The 13,366-nt window shown below is 48.4% G+C and overlaps 1 protein-coding gene across 30 annotated transcripts in view; it reads left to right on the top strand.

The window, feature by feature from the left end:
• Window positions 1-13,366, top strand: part of ARHGAP27 (Rho GTPase activating protein 27) — a 1,125,989-nt gene that overhangs the window by 791,096 nt on the left and 321,527 nt on the right. The gene's annotated exons all lie outside the window — the stretch shown is intronic.

The raw sequence follows: 13,366 nt of genomic DNA, 5'->3' as shown, positions 1-13,366 counted from the left end.
GTGGGTTTGGTAAATTAATAATTTCGCAAACTATCCACTCCACGTTTGTCTACGATTTCACTGTTTCTGGGTCACATATAATCTTCTCATTGTTAATTACATTTTCTATCAATAGGAAATTTGTGGCGTGGGTTATCTTTTCCGGCGTGGGTTATCTTTTCCTTTTGGTAAAGTAAGGTAGGCCCGCAATTAACACTGGTCACGCGCGTGCACTTACAAAGCGCAACTCCTTGGGGGCGGCTCCAAACACATCAATTCCCAGGCGTGACAAGGTGCTTATTCACTGTGGTAGTCACATCAGAGAGCGCTGCTGCCCTCCAAGGATGCTGGCGTCTTGTCCTGCAGTTCTTCTCTGAACACAAGATGGCAGCCGTCCACGGATGCAGCTCTGCGCAGCTTTTCATCTTACACACCATTAAATTCCTAATTTACACATTATGTTTTTGCGGGCCAAAATATAGTCCTCTTGTTGCAGCTCTGTCTTTCTCCGCTCCTCCTCTCGTTCTTTCAAACTCCCTCTTGCCTTAGTCTTCTCTTTCATATTCCCAGCACATTTCTGGGCCCTCGCTCTCTTCCAACCTCTGCCCTCCCCACTCTCCTGTTTTACACTCCTCTCCTACCTCACACCATCAGTGGCCCTTTCTCTGGGTTTCCAGAGCTTTAGGTGCTTCTCTCTCATCCGTTTTCCTTGCCGTGCCTTTTCCTCTTTCTCTCCACCCACTGGTCTGTTCATCCCTCCATCATTTTCTCTAACCATCGCCTCTTTTCCATCTCTCCGGTCCCTCCTTCCACTGTCCCCATCTCTTCTCAGCTCTCCCCTCTTTTTCCCTCTCCCTCCCTCCTCTACATCCTCCTCCTTCCCACCTCATTGCCTCTTTTCATTTCCTCATCCTCCACTCTCCACCCAGACTAGCCGCCTCGCCATGCTTGCACGTGCTTCCCTTGTTCTCCCACCCATTTACCTGCAAGCGCCCCCTTCATTGTCTCCCTCCAGCCTCCCCACCCAGGTCTCTCCTCATCTCTCCATCCCCCACCCTCTCTTCTCACCTAGCACCCTCTCTCCATTTCCCACTCTTCCAAGCTCCTCACTCTCCTTTGATTCCCTCTTCCTTTTCTCCATCATCTGCACACCCCACCCCTTCTCTCCCTCATGTTTAACATATCCCTGCTCCTCTTCCCATATCCCCTTCACATCCCGTCAAACCCAAACCTCCTCTCCCCTTTCCAATCTCTCTTGACGTCCTACCCTGATCCTCTTCTCTCTCTCTCTCCACTGCCTCTTCTTTTCACCCATCCTTCTCATCCTCTTTTACCTCTCCACACCCACTCCTTTTTCCCTCTTCCCCCTCACTTCTCATCTACCCACCCCTCATCTCCAAATCCCTCTTCTCGTCTCATCTTTTTCCTTCTCTTCGCACATCCACCTTTCTTATGCCTGCAACCTCTTCTCCCCGCCTCATGTAATTTTCACACCCTGCTCTCCCCCTCTGTCTTCTCAACTTTTCTTTTTTTTGTCCCCTCCACATCTTCTTCTTTCCACCCTCTCTCTTCTCCTCTTTCCACCCCCTCCATTCATATCTCCCAACCCTCCTCTCCCCACCCCACCTTCCCTTCTCTCCATTCCTCTCTGTCCCTCTCCCCTCACTTCTCAAAAACCCTCTACCCTCCCAGTGGTTCTGGAACAATATTCACACTTGGGTGTGCTGCCTTCAATGTTACATCACTGATATCATAGGGATTGAGAAAAATCCAAGGCTTGCACAAGGAACAAGTGCCACAAATGAGCCATGCCCAGAAATTGGGTTTTAATGAATATTTGCATCACCAAGTAAAGTGCTTCGAATTTTTTTGTGATCTGCTTACAAACGTAGTTTCCATCACACTTCAGAATTTGCAAAAAACACTTCATTTGTGCTTTCCTGTTAATTTATTTAAAAAAAATTTGACAGTTCATTTATAGAATTTACATATTTTTGTTCGTTAGAAGATAGCGTAGACTAGCATTTGATCTGTTTCACCTCCCAAGAAAAGAGATGCACCGGGGTTATGGCAGACAAAGCACTATAAGTGCACTAGTGTAAATGCAATAGGTTTCGCATTTAAACTTTTTTTTAGCAATTGCCATATTAAATTACAATGTATTTTATTCATGTTTTACAAAAGAAACAAAAAACAATGTAATTTACAATGTCAAAAGCTCAAAATAATGTCAGTACGAGACCTATTGCATTGTAAATGCTTGTTTTGTCTGCGTTCGGGCAGGCATGACTGGTCCGTTATTCGGGTCTTTTAGGCTTGCTGTTTTTCATTTCCCTTTTTTATTTCCGAGTAGTTTCTTTGTTTACCAGACCTTCAAGCAATCCTGTGAGGGTTATAGATTGAATTAAGAAAAAAAAATAATAAAGACATTTTACATTTATTTCCATCTCTGCGGTGCTGGGATCAGGAGGAAATGGGGTCCATGTTTGTTATGGTGGTACCACTGTTGCAGGCTCTGCTGGGCTGGCCGGCAACTGCTGCCAAATCCAGCTGAAAGAGATGCTTTAGCTCAGATATAGGGTGCAAGCGCGGTGATTCAGGCCAGGAGCTGCTGCTGAAGCAATCGGAGTGGGGCACCAGAGGTAGGAAGGGGGAAGGAAGTTTTAGGTCACCACGTCCCCATATTTCTTCTTCCAGATTGCTGGAAGCAGGGATATACTGTGGAGAGAGGCAGCATAAATGTAAGATCTCACAGACTGTTTTTCTTCCAGAAACCCAGCTTTTTGGTTTTCTACCAGTTTAGTTGGGGCGTGTAATTAATTAGCAAACTCCCCCTGCGTGATTAATAACAAAAACAAGAAAGGTTAAAAGAAAAGGTGAAAGGGTATTTTATATAATCAGGCTGATAAATGGAAACATGGTACCCACTGGTGTTTTGGAATAAAGTTCTTCCAGCAATGAGTGCTGAGACAAGATGGAATGCAAGACGTTGTCTGAGCACAAGCATGTGGACAATACATCTGCGGAGGGAGCAGGTGGAAGAGGCAGGATGTGACCTTGATCCTCAATGACAATTACACACCTCAAACATCCATGGTATTGTGAATAAAGCAATAGCAAAGCATTGGCAGCAGAAAGAGAAAGGAGAAATATCACCATTATAAGAGGGATTCTATATGATCCTGTTCCGTATACCCAAGTGAACTAGGCCCTTGCTTTTATAAGAAAATGTACCCACAGAGATCCTACAACACATGAGAGGTTTGGGTTTCCTCCGACTGGAATCAGAGAAGCGTAATCAACCATCTTTTTTCCAAGTGAGGCATGTTAATAAACCTGTATCTAGGTGATTGGCTAATCCACTCTTCAAAGTTCAAACAGAGTGCCATCTTCAGAAGGATCTCTCACTCCTTTAGAACTGTGGTTTAATAATCACTGGAAGAAATCCAAGCTGACACTTGTGCAGGATGTAGAATTCATAGGAGCCAGATTTCAGACAAGGGTAGGGCTTGGTATTCCTTCCGCACAGAAGAGCTCTGAATGTACAGTGACTTGTCACCCCTTCTCGAACAGAGTTATCTAAAGGCAAATGTTGGCCTCCAGTTCAGAGAGACATTCCATCATCATTTAGAACTTTCTTTCTGATGGATACATCTGCCAGTGGATTCCTCACCTTGTGAATATCCCTTGCGCCAGCAACATTCGGAAACTTTTGTTGCAGTCCACGCCGATGAGGCCGAAGACGACGTCACAGACACGGCTCCGCTCGCGACTCCGCTGACGTCACCGGCTCCATAAGAGGACCTCGTCGGCGTGATGACGTCAGTTCCCTTTTTTCCGCGCCGTCGAAGCCAACGGATTTCGGGAATCGCTGTTGTTAGCGTCCTTGATACTTTGTGTATTTTCATTGCTGTTTCCTGTCTTCTTTGAAGATGTCATCGAGGAAGTCTGGATTTAAGCCTTGCCGGGAGTGTGGCAAGCATATGTCCATCACTGACCCACATGAGGACTGTGTGTGGTGTTTATCCTCGGACCACGATGTGGATGGTTGTACCAGCTGCCGTAAAATGAGCTCAAAGGCTTTGAAAGAACGGGAGGCAAAACTTTTTATTGCCAGGATGAAGAAGGAGAAGAGAGGGAGGAGGAAAACAAGATCGAGGTCTCGATCGAAGTCGAGGTCGGCTTCGAGGTCGACGTCGGGGCATGCTTCGAGAGCTAAGAAGCACAAGAAAAAGAGAAGGCATTCCTCTCGGCGTCATTCTGACAAGAGTACGGCGCCGAAGTCGAAGTCGAAGTCACCTGATCGGCGTCGAAGGGACTCCGTCTCTCCTTCTCCTGTGCCGGTTTCACCAGCTGGTCCTTCATCTCCAGTGGTCCCTTTGTCTCCGGCTTCGCCAGTTCCGGTCCGGACTCCGACGCCTGTCTCATCCCCGGCTCCGGCTCCATCTCTGGCCCCGGAAGAGCTTCAAGTCCCGGGTGAGCCTGCGACGCCGTTGAATCCACCGTCGGCGCCGGTTGGCCCGAGTCCGGCGGGGCCTGACCAGTATCCTGCCTTTCCTGGGCCAGGTCAGGATCCTTCGCATTATTTAAATGCGATGTATGGGGTATTTGCTCGTGCCATGTATGCCCCTGGTGCACCTACGGGTCCGATGGGTCCTTTGGCCTTTAACTTGGGAGTGCCGCAGGTGTATCCTCAGGCTCCTTTCTACCCATTTTATCCGGCGACGCCGTCTTGGAATCCTCCGGCTCCGAGAACGTCGACGCCGCTTCCATCCTCGCCGGCTCCGGCTCGACCTCGTTCGACGCCGAAGGCTCCGCTGGATCCACGTTCGACGCCGATGGCTCCACTGTCACCGGCGCCGTCGGAGTCGATTACGATTACTCCGCCATCTGATGAGCCATCCAAGGATGTCACACCCTACCATGCAGTCATAAGGAGAGCTGCGGAGTTGCTTGATCTCCAGCTTCCAACAACGGAGTTTAAGTCAAACATCTTGACTGAAGTCTTGCATTCTCCCACAGCGGTGTCAGAGCCTTTGCTTCCATTTAATGAGGCCATTGTGGAGCCTGTATTGGAGGTGTGGCGCAAACCTTTTTCTGCTCCTGCGGTTTCAAAGACGATCGCAAGGAGATACAGAGTGGCCCCAGGAGATCCTGAATTTTTGTCGTCCCATCCGTCACCAGAGAGTCTGGTGATTCAAGCGGCTTGTTCTGGGAAGTCTAAAGGTGCTTTTCCACAGGTCCCTGGGGACAGAGAGGCAAAAAGGCTGGATCAATCGGCAAAGAAGGTGTTTTCATCAGCCAGCATGGCTTTGAAGTCGACTAACGCCACATGTCTCTTGGGACGCTATGTTCACGCGCTGATGGACTCGGCTAAGAAACTGGCGCCGAAATTGCCTGAGGACGATAGATCTGGTTTTAATGACATCTTGGCTGATGCTCAGGCGGCTGCGCGGCAGGTGATTCAGAGTGGTCTGGACACTGCTGATTCTGTGGCAAGAGTCATGGGGTCGGCTGTTGCGACCAGGAGGAGTGCTTGGTTGAGAACATCGGAGTTTTCTCAAGATGTACAGTCGACTCTACTGGATCTACCGTTTGATGGGTCTGGCCTATTTGGGGAAAAAGGCAGATGCTGCTCTGGAAAGATTCAAGGAGAGCAAGGCAACTGCTAAATCTTTGGGACTCCAGTCTCAGTCGAGAGGGTCTTTTAAGAGGTACAGGGGTTTTGGAAGATCATCCTTTCGTACCTATAGACAGACTCAGCAGCAGCAGCAGCAAAGTTCCTCGTCCAGAGGTTACAGAGGAAGATTCAGGGGTCGCACACGTGTCTCTCGTCAGCTCTCCTCCTCCTCTTCCTCAGCCCCTCCCACCACCGCAAAACAGCCCTAGATCCGACATTCCGGATCATGTTGGTCCTGTGGGGGGCCGGCTTACCCATTTTCTACAAGATTGGGAATCTGTAACTACAGATCTCTGGGTTCTAGATCTTGTAGAAAATGGGTACGCCCTTCCCTTTCGGGAATTCCCTCCAAATTACCCTCCTTGCCAAGGGGTTTGTTCGGAGGACCACCGTCTTCTCCTGCAGGAGGAAGTCCTGAAGTTGTTTCAGAAAGGCGCAATAGAGGTGGTCCCGGAGCAGGAGAGGGGTCAGGGATGCTACTCCCGGTATTTCCTGATCCCGAAAAAGGACGGCAGATTGCGTCCGATATTAGACCTCAGAATCCTGAACTTTTACCTGAAACAGGAAAAGTTCAAGATGCTCACCCTTGCGCAGGTTCTTCAGGCGCTGAATCAGGAGGACTGGATGGTGTCGCTCGACTTGCAGGATGCGTATTTTCACATCCCCATTCTGAAGTCGCACAGGAAGTATCTCCGTTTCACGGTAGGGTCGCAACATTATCAGTTTGCGGTCCTCCCGTTTGGTCTTACTTCGGCACCTCGAGTCTTCACGAAGGTGATGGCAGTGGTGGCAGCCCATCTCAGAAGATCGGGAATTTCGGTTTTCCCTTATTTGGACGACTGGCTGATCAAGGCGGAGTCGTTGGAGAAGGTGCTGTGTCATCTGCAGGATACAACTCGGCTGTTGTACAGATTGGGTTTTTCGATCAACGTGCCCAAATCTCACCTGGTGCCCTCTCAGCGCAACCTGTTCATAGGTGCGGTACTGGACACTACTGTGTGTCGGGCATTCCCTCCTCCTCAAAGGATTCTCGACATACAGGAAATGATTCCTTTGTTTTACAGCGGAGCGGTTGTTCCAGTTCTGAAGGTCCTTCGCCTGCTCGGTCTGTTCGCCTCCTGCATACTGTTGGTCAACCATGCACGCTGGCACATGAGGGCGCTCCAGTGGTGCCTCCGCAAGCAGTGGTATCAGCACAAGGGAGATCTCAGGGAGTCTGTGAGGATCTCCAGTGAAGCTGCAGCGGATCTATTTTGGTGGAGCGTGGAGGGCAATCTGTCCCAAGGAAAGCCCTTCCATTTACCTCCATCGGTGGCCACGGTGATAACGGATGCATCCACCTTAGGGTGGGGTGCTCATCTGGGAGATCTGGAGATCAAGGGTCTTTGGTCTCCAGAGGAAAGGTTGCTTCACATCAACCTTCTGGAGTTACGGGCGATATGTTTGGCGCTCAAGGCCTTCCTCCCTTCCCTTCGCGGTCAGTCTGTTCAAGTCCTGACGGACAACACGACCGCGATGTCATATATAAACAAACCGGGAGGAGTGGGGTCTCTTTGTCTCTGCAGAGAGGCCCTGCGTCTATGGTCCTGGGCTCAGGACCATCGGATTTGTCTGATGGCAAATCATCTGGCCGGAGTTCTGAACGTGCGTGCGGACAGTCTCAGTCGGCAGTTCTCTGCCGATCCCGAGTGGAGGCTTCATCCAGAGGTGGTTCGTCACGTCTTTCGGACGTGGGGGACTCCTCGTGTGGATCTATTCGCCACTCACGAGAACGCTCACTGCCCGTCATTCTGCAGTCTCCAGTATCCGTTGCAGGGAGCGTTGGGGGACGCGTTCCAGTTGAGTTGGGGCTCACGACTCCTTTACGCATTTCCTCCCATACCCTTGATTCCTCGGGTTCTGAGGAAGATTCGCCAAGACCGGGCCCAAGTTATATTGATCGCCCCGGATTGGCCAAGAAGGGTGTGGTACACAGATCTTCTCCACCTCTCCTCGTGCCCTCCGCTCCGTCTCCCTCTGAGGGCAGACCTCCTCTCGCAGTCGGAGGGGCAGGTTCTACACCCCCACCTCCAGAGCTTACACCTTCATGCCTGGAGATTGAACGGGGCAACCTGAATTCTTTCTCTCTCCCGCCAGATGTGGTGGATGTTATTTTATCGGCCAGGCGACACTCCACCAAGTCCATTTACTCCTACAGGTGGTCTAAATTTGTTAAATGGTGTGGAGAGAGGTCCATTGATCCCTTGAAGGCTCGTCTGTCTAATATTCTACAGTTTGCCCTTTCTCTTGCCCAGCAAGGCTTTGCTGTGGCTACTGTGAAAGGATATCTATCGGCTCTATCGGCTTTCCTTTGTTTGCCGGACCAGCCGTCGCTGTTTAATTCTCCTATTGTTCTTCGTTTTATAAAGGGTCTTACAAACAAATTTCCTCCAACTCCCTTTATTGTGCCTCAATGGGACTTGAACCTTGTCTTAACCTATCTCATGGGTTCTCCTTTCGAGCCCTTACATAAGTGTCCCATGAGGCTCTTGTCTTTTAAGACGGTATTCCTCGTAGCAATCACCTCGGCAAGGAGGGTAAGTGAGCTTCAAGCTCTAAGTTCGAAACCCCCATTCTTGACCATTCATGCTGAACGAATGGTACTCAGGACCAGGGCTGCATTTTTGCTTAAGGTGTTAACTCCCTTCCATCTGGGGCAGTCCATTACCCTTCCTTCTTTCTATCCTCCCCCACACCCTTCCAAGGAGGAGGAGAGACTTCACCGCTTGGACCCTAAGAGGGCGGTGAGCTTCTACCTGGACAGGACAAGGGATTCCAGGATTGATGACCAGCTCTTTGTGGGTTTTGCTGGCTGCAGAAAGGGTCGTGCGGTGCACAAGCGCACCCTTTCAAGATGGATTGTGCTTTGCATCAAGATCTGCTACTCCCTAGCTGGTAAGGAGCCTCCGGAGGGTTTGAGGGCTCATTCTACCAGAGCAAAGTCTTCCACATCTGCCTTAGCTAGGGGTGTTCCGGTGGAGGACATTTGTAGGGCGGCAACTTGGGCCTCCCTCCACACTTTCGCAAAACATTATTGCTTAGACACCGAGGTGAGGAGGGACGGACATTTTGCTCGTTCCGTCCTTCAGGATTTTCTGGTATAGGGGGATGGACACCCTCCTCCGGGAGTGGGGACTGCTGTGGAATCTATTCACAAGGTGAGGAATCCACTGGCAGATGTATCCATCAGAAGAACAAGTTACTTACCTTCGGTAACGCTTTTTCTGGTGGATACAGTATCTGCCTGTGGATTCCTCACTGACCCACCCGCCTCCCCGTTGTCCATCCTTCTATACCAGTGACTCTATGCCTGTAATTCTTTTGATGGGTTTCAATTGTGTTTATCACTGTCAAAGGCATTATGTTATTTCTTCTGCTTTGTTATTTATTTTCCACACTGAGTGTGTTGATATGCATATTGTGTACTGTGTATACTGTATATGTACATATTGCTGTCAGTCCGTCCGTGTGCCTCGAAGGCACGGAAAAAAGGGGCGGAACTGACGTCATCACGCCGACGAGGTCCTCTTATGGAGCCGGTGACGTCAGCGGAGTCGCGAGCGGAGCCGTGTCTCTGTGACGTCGTCTTCGGCCTCATCGGCGTGGACTGCTACAAAAGTTTCCGAATGTTGCTGGCGCAAGGGATATTCACAAGGTGAGGAATCCACAGGCAGATACTGTATCCACCAGAAAAAGCGTTACCGAAGGTAAGTAACTTGTTCGTTTGACATCCTCTGGTATCTTAGAATCCATACTTCATAGACCTTGAAGCTTAGATCTGTATGACTCAGTCCATCAGGAAGAAACTTGGCTGGTGGCTGGATCCAGCACATTTGATAATGGGGCCTCCTCTGTGCATACCATGCATGCCAGCTCCAAAATTATCATCACTGATGGCGCAGCTATTGGTGGGCTGCTACGATAGACCTGCAGGACAGGTGGTCTCCACAGTCCAGGCCACATTCGACAAACTAAAAAGGAAATGGGGTCAAACTGAATGGTGTTAGTAGGGTTTGCCTCTCACATTCAAGGGACTGCAGTTCTAATAAAAAGAACAATGTGACAGGCAAGGCTAGCATCAAAACTAAAATGCTGGCACTGGAGTTTGATGACCCAAGCATTTATGATCTTTTGTTGTGTAGAGCTGAATGTGTGTATTTTCAGTGATTCATATTAAAGGAGTTAACAATAAGGGCAGCAGATAATCTCCGTTAAGTGTTTCCTTCCTCACAGAACTATTGTTGCTGTCCCCTGTATTTCACACACATCTGCAGAAAATGGGGACAACCATTAAAATATCTTTTTGTCAGCAGAGGCAGTGCTGCGAGTCCAGTGTTTTTGTTCCAGGTCCAGGGAAGAAATAGCTTGGGAGATGCACTGACAAGTCTGTGTCTCAGGGTCTTCTCTGTGCTATTCCCCTTTTTAGGTCTCGGCTAGCGAAGGCTGCGCTTGCACAGTCTCGCTCGCTCCAATGACTTGGAGAAGAGGGGCTTGAACCCGCCCCTCTTCTCCCCTGTTCTCCATTGGCTGGCCAGCCATTGGAGAAGAGGTCAGTCATTCCGATTAGGCCCCGTCCTTTTCGGATCGGGGGGCGTGTTTTTTGCAAGAAGTCTCAATCTCTCCTCCAGCCAATGGCTGGAGGAGAGAAAAGACAAACACGCCCCCGAATCCGAAAATGCCGCTGCCTTTCTCCGAGGCATTTCTGCTCTGCCTCGGAGAAAGGCAGTGGTGTGCTTAGTGGTGTGCTTGTTAAATGTAAATTTTCTCGAAGTATTGTACTGTACAATGCGCCATTTGGCTCCTTTGTGTCAAACGTTTCTGGGTGGCGGAACCTTCCAAGCCCAAACACTTCTTGGGAGGTTGGAGAGGTTTTCTTTCCTCTGCTGGTTGAGTGGGGAGTTGGTGTTTAACCCTCACTGGCTTTAGGGTTCTCCAGCCTCCTCTCGGCTACCGCTTATGCCCGGTGAATACCCTAGCAGTGAAAAGGCAAAACAACGAACCGCCCTCTCGCTGCCATTGTGTTAGTAATAAGAGCCACAATATTAGAATCTGTCTATAGACTAAAAGCATTATTCTCGAACATCTTTGCGTTAAGTAGTAAGCCTCGTTGAGCAACCGCCTCCTTCTGCGTCTCCTGCCACCACCCTACGTAATCGCGCAGAATGAGCTGTAAGCAGCGAGATTGGTGCAATAAAACCCCTCGCAGAAAAAGGTGCGCCGTGCTTTCCGAGTGCCCGTCTCGCAGGGATACTTGTGACAGCTGTGAGCCTTCTTTCAATGCGAGTTAATGTCCAACTACAAATAACAAGAAAAGTCAATAAAGAGCAAGTGAACTGAACACAACAGCAGACACGGATCGGGTTTCCTCGGGACGAGATCGGATGCAGTCTAACCGAAATATGTAATATCGTAGAGATAACAAGCTATACGTGTAAAGCACATGCCGAGTACTTGCCATGTAAACAGACCGCCACCACGACACGCCATACAACAATGGAGCAGGTAGGGTCTCTGACCCACAGGCGCCTGCGGATTTCCAAAGTTTCAAAACAAGGCATGAACACAACACAGTGATTCAGCTCTCAGCTGAGCGGCCAGGGCTGCGCGCTCACCAGCTGGCCTCTTCCCTAGCACTCCCTGGGGACTGGTGTCCTGTCTCTGGTTCAAAAGACATACGGATTTAAGAGGGACAGGGAATGACGATTCACTGGTTCCCAGTTCGGTGGCAGTATTTGATGTATACGTATAGATGTCTGCAAGACACGTTTAAACTATTTACATTTTGTTCTAGACATATTTATATATATGTGCATATAGACGTGAGTAACCACTCTCGCCATATTCAGGAGAATGAAAGAACTGGGTGCAAACCTCGCTGCGGTTCGAACCAGCAACCCCGCAGGTGCGGGCTATACAGACAGGGTCGGATTGGGATCACAATCGGGCCCGGGCACTCCCAAAACAAGCATTTACAGTTTAAAGTTAGAGCTATTGGCATTGCTCATGACAATGCCGTTTCTTTAAATGTTTTAAAAACAAAAACATAAAGAAAAATAATGTCATGAGCAATGCCAATAGCTCTAACTTTACCAATGCCGAGACCATTGCATTGTAAATGCTTGTTCATCTTAGTCCAAGGATTCCGACCAAAACAGAGAAAGCTCTGGTGATTATGGGTGTGGCACTTTGCCATGTTCCTCCTGGCTTTCTGCTCCACATTAACCCCTTGCATGCCCGCCCCTTTCCCCGCCCAGTGCCGCGCTTTTTATTAGCGGGCGGAGTTCATGACGAGCTGGACTCGTCATGGGCACAGCGCCACCGCAGCCCATGACGAGTCCAGCTCGTCATGGGCACTGAAGGGGTTAAATAGCGAGGAGTTGATTATGTGTTTTTCTGACTCTTCTATCTCCTCTTCTGTCCTCAGTTGGAGCCAGGCCATGTTGTGAAGCCTTAGCTTGATGGCTTGGAAATTGAAAGGAAGGGGGTATCTAGAGAGGTTGAGGCTGGTGTACAGGCTTCTAGCAAATCTTCAACATTACGCTTTTACTCTCATCACTGGTACACTTTTTAGAAATGTTGTATTAAGGGTAAGATTGATCCAATGTCTAGGTGAAGTGAACATCCTCTTGTTTTGCAGGATGGATGTTCTGTAGGTTTAGCAGTTGTGACCCTTAGACTTCGGTGGGTTCCTGTTAACTCGTTTAGGTAATCCTGGAGAGGAGTTGGTTCCTTAGAACCTAATATTCCCAGGTTGCTGAAAAGCTTTCTTTCTCTCTCTCTTTCTCTTTCGCTCTTCAGTCAAGACCTTGTCAGTCAATTGGGATTTGTTACTGGTTTTGTCCACTCTTCAGAAATATCCCTTTGAATCTTTATATTAAGTTACGTTCCAGTGCTTAACATAGAAAGTGTTTTTTTCTGGGGCTCAAATTCTGCAAAGAATTTGTGTCAATTGGGTTCCCTTTAGTGTAAATCCCCCTTTTGAAGATATTTCTGGAAGATTGGTCTTGAGATAAGGTCCTTCCTTTTTTTTCCCTAGGTTCTTTTTTTTTTTATTCCATCTGGATTAGGAAGACAATTTACCTGAGTTGTTACATAACACTGACACTCCAGGATAGGAAGCTTTACATGTACATATGTGTTTTCTTGATTTATATAAAGTATGTTGCTTCCCTCTGAAGGGTGGATTCTTTGTTTGGCAACTTTGAGCTAGTTAGAGTAGAAGGTTTCAACCTCTCCTCGAGCTATTGGGTTCACCCCACTTTATCTACAGCTAATGAGGAAATTCACTAGCCTTCTCTTGGAGGGATTCAAGGAAAGTCAGCTAGAAGAATGCCTGGATCTTAGGTGAAGTTGATCCAGCGGTAATTACCTGGTAATTTCCCTGTTCAAAACCTCATTACCTCTTGTTTACCGCTGTAAAGGGTGATATGATGGGCCTTTTGATGACCGTGCTTCACCAAACAGAAGACTTTACATAAATATCAAAATTAAATGCAAACAAAATTTAAGGCAATAATGAGTGGTGAGTTATTTTAAAGGGTTTTATTTTTAAGTCAAAAGTTGAGGTTCTCTGACTCTTTATTTATTAGCCAAATATCAATCAGGTTACAGAATTGAAAAATAGCATTAATACAGAACATATTACAGTCTGCATATAAGCATCACATA

Source organism: Triturus cristatus, chromosome 1_1, assembly GCF_964204655.1.
Source record: "Triturus cristatus chromosome 1_1, aTriCri1.1, whole genome shotgun sequence".
NCBI classification, from domain to species: Eukaryota; Metazoa; Chordata; class Amphibia; order Caudata; family Salamandridae; genus Triturus; species Triturus cristatus.
The sequence above is the reverse complement of the archived record's forward strand: the minus strand, read 5'-3'. Positions and strand labels throughout refer to the sequence as shown.